Below are 3,870 nucleotides of genomic sequence, written 5' to 3'. Positions count from 1 at the left end.
GCTAGAAGGATCTTAGCTATTAGCATGTATATTGTCATCACATTTACAACATGGTACACAATCCTTTTTATTGCTTTTATTAATAGCCATTAGCATGTCATAATGAAGGCAAAGCCAGATCAAAGCCTCAAGATCATAATTCACCTCTATCTCCAAATGTTATTTCTAGACCTATAGATGACTTCAAGTTAATTTGCTTCTGGTGAAGAAAATATCCAGGTTCTGGAAATTTTTTCTTATGGTTTAATTCCATAAGATTTAGGAGCAAGCTTGACTTATCTTTAAATTTTACTAGCTTGATGAAATATATATGTGTGTGTATATATATACATATATATATATATGCATATGTATTTAAAAATAAACAACTGCCTATTTCTAAAGAGTTAAGCCTGAAGAAACAGCTTGGAGAGTGGATAGAATGTAGGGCAGTGTCACCAGTGGGCTCTGCTAAGTCCTCAGAAAGCCTGTAGGCTGATGGGTGGGCACTTTAGTGATTGGCACATCAGGGCCGTCTGGTCTGAGGATGTGGTAGCATGAACTTGTAGGGACCAATTTTTAACTGGGGAGTGTTAGCTAGGCAGTTCGATGCAATATTGGGGCAAGGAAGGAGATCGACAGCCTCCCTCAAAACAGAATAGGATTTATTAACAAGAATGAACTTAAAAAACACAAGCAAGATCAGTAAGGGGAAGGAAATAAAATGGGTGAAGGAAAATGATACAACCTGAATAAACCCTACCGCCCAGGAATCAGCTGAGGACACACACATGGCTGCATCCTGTCACCTTCCAGTTTCAAGCTAGAATGGTGAAAAACCTCCCTTCTTCCCAGTAGACTCCAGGCTGACCACACACAGCCCCAAGCCAATTGGCTGGCAGCTCTGACTGACAGTCACATGACTGCCCTCCCTGGGCTTCCAGTCATTTTAATTTTGCCAGGTCCATGTAGGCATCAGTAAGTGGTGGTGATGTGAGGTGCCAGTGCCATGCCAACGGCTACAACCAGTGGGTTGGAGCACCGTGCTGTTTGTGGAGGTGCCATGCCTGAGCCCCAGGACAGTGCACACACCGAGGGTTTTTAAAATTCTAGCCAAAAGATGGGGTCATAAAAACCTCAAATAAAAATTAATTCTTTACAAACTATTAAAAAATGTAACAGTTCCTCCTAGTCCAAATCTGCAGAAAAAAGGTGCTATCTACCCCCTCATTCACAGGACCTAGACTGGCCCCAGGAGAGGGGTCATGTATCTTAAGGCCAAGGAGAGCTTCAGCCTTCTGAGTATTTCACCACAAGGAAAGAAATGAGAATCAAGTTCAGGATGTCCAGTTTTGGCTTTGGGGCCACTGGACAGCTGTACTTCCAGGGGTGAGTTTTGAAGAAGAATCACTAGAGTCCTAGGCCTTGGTCCTGTGGTGATGCGGGAGCCCAACACTGAGCACTTCATGCCCAAATCTGTTGTTTCTTCATTACTACCACCAGAGACCCCAGGAGAGCCTCCAAGCATTTGGCTCCTCAAAGCTTTTGTCCAGGGGTTCTAGTCACTATTGAGTTGTCTGCTTGCTAAACTTTGTGAGGTCTAACACCTTGAAGAAGTCTGAGGCAAACTCTACCATCAAACCAAGGGTCCATGGTGTTGACTTCCCACATGTACTCCTTTCATTAGTCATCCTGTGGGTCCTGCTGGGAAGCATTTCAGAAGAAATCATTGCAGATGACTTTCTGTACATGGACTGTAGCCTTATCACAGGATACCACATTCAGCTTATATCTATCCATGATGCTCAACATCTGATTGCAGATATCTTGCACTAGGCATAAGGAAAGAGAGAATTCTCATATCACTACAGGTTGAAGAATTTGTTGTTCTTCCAAGAATTATACATAGCTAAGAGAGTGAGGTGGTCACCTTCAGTCTGGTGGAATTTGACTTTCTTGTTATTTGCAGCATGGACACAATAGTGCGCATCTCCTCATTGTAGGCTAGATGCATGGACATGATCAGAACTTTCTACAGCATTGGTCCAGGCTGAGCAAGCCCTCATCATACAGGGCTGCCAATGTATACAGTTGCTCCATGGCTGTGATCAGAATTTCCATGGGGGGGAGATCCAGGAAATCAAAGGAAAGCAGGTCATGGATGCCCATGGCCTTGAGAGAGAGCACCATGCTGGCTAAATTTGTTCTCCGGATCTCAGGCACAATGGTGGTTTGCATTTCCTATCTGTAGCACATTTTGTGTTAAGCTTGAAACACTTTCTGGGCCCTGTTCTCCCAACTCTGCTTGCTCTCTGTTTTGCCTGAGCCTGAGAGATGGGAGTCACCAGCAGCTGGTTGATTTCAGTCTTGGAGTTGTATACTTTTTGCTTCACAAACCTAGGGTCCACCATGTAGTAGATCCCTTCACTTGTTAGAGATTTCTCAGTAATATTGGTAGAAATTACAACCTTCCTGCTACCAGGAGGAGCCAGGTCAAAGATCCAGGCTTGCATCTCCCTCAGTAGAGCACAATACACAGAAGGCTGATTAATTCAGTTCCATTAGGTCCCAGAGAAGTTATGCATTCACATAAGACTTCACAGGCTGTATCAATCTCTTCCTGCCTAGACAGAAACACCAGGATGTCTCCTGGTGGTTCAGTTAAATGGATCTGCATGACTGTGATCAGGCTAGATAACTTATCTTGGGTTCTCTGGTGTAAAGAATTGTTAGCCTGGAATGGTGAAAATGAAACCTTCATAGAAATCCTGGGAAAATTTCATGGTATCTAATGTGGCCAAGGTAAGAATCAGCTTCACTGATTTCTGCAGTGTCTTTTTCAACCACCCAAAGAGCACATCTGTGTGAACTGTTCTCTCATGAGTCTCAACCACCATGATGATTGCATACTGAGTAAAGTTGGGCTCAAAAACTCCTTAAGCAATATCCTGTCTGTCATGTACTTGGTGACTTTTTCTGGACTGGGGAAGTCTTCAAATTGAATAGTGCAACCCATCTCTTATACCGAGCACCAAACAGTCTCTTCAGACACTCTCTTGGCCACTGACATTGCTGCCATCCTTCAAGGTTGTGTACATCTAATTTCCCCCCTGGAGGTGTAACCTGCTTCAGCAAGGTACTGAGTGATCTATGTTGTCTTCCCAGATCTCTCCAATAACAATCAGGATCTGATTGTCATGAGCAGCCTGAACAAGCTGCTCCTTAAGTTTGAAAATGTGGAAACTTTCTCTGCTCAATGATTGACAGCTGGGTCTTTTAATCAAAAGATGCTTGTTGCTCTCAAAAGCATGCTTCCTCCATTCCCCTATGTTATTAGGCATCATCCCAATACTCCACATGTTGGTAGCAATCTGTTTCCCATCCACATTAGGCAGAAGATATACCTGGTGTTTGTTGAGTCCCATAGGAATGGAGTCCATCTCTCATTTATGCTGGTTCTGTTTGAGTTCTTTCCTTTCTTTGGTCAAAGCACCCTGCACCATTGCTGCTCAGGACAGGAAGCTATCAGGATTCTTAATTTAATTTAATCTATCTATCTATCTGTTTGTTTATCCATTCATATATTTATTCATTCATTCATTATCTATCTATTTATTATTTATTTATTTAGCAGGGCAATGAGGGTTAAGTGACTTGTCCAGGGTCACACAGCTAGTAAGTGTCAAATGTCTGAAGCCACATTTGAACTCAGGTCCTCCTGAATCCAGGGCCGGTGCTTTATCCACTCCACCACCTAGCTGCCCACATGGATTCTTAATTTTAATGGGGCTCATGTTCATTCTTTGCTGGGTGTGTCCTCTCAGGAATAAAGGCTCTTCCTCAACCAGTTCAATTTCCAGGTCTTCATGTTCTTCTTCATCCACTTTAGGA

At 43.2% G+C, this 3,870-nt stretch overlaps 1 pseudogene; it reads right to left on the bottom strand.

Moving 5' to 3' along the window:
• Positions 1-1,472: 1,472 nt before the first annotated feature.
• On the bottom strand, positions 1,473-3,419 carry LOC122755139 (annotated as a pseudogene).
• Positions 3,420-3,870: the final 451 nt, after the last annotated feature.

The sequence above is a fragment of the Dromiciops gliroides genome, chromosome 4 (genome assembly GCF_019393635.1).
Source record: "Dromiciops gliroides isolate mDroGli1 chromosome 4, mDroGli1.pri, whole genome shotgun sequence".
NCBI lineage: Eukaryota > Metazoa > Chordata > Mammalia > Microbiotheria > Microbiotheriidae > Dromiciops > Dromiciops gliroides.
Note: the sequence above shows the minus strand (reverse complement) of the source record. Positions and strands in the feature narration are given on the sequence as shown.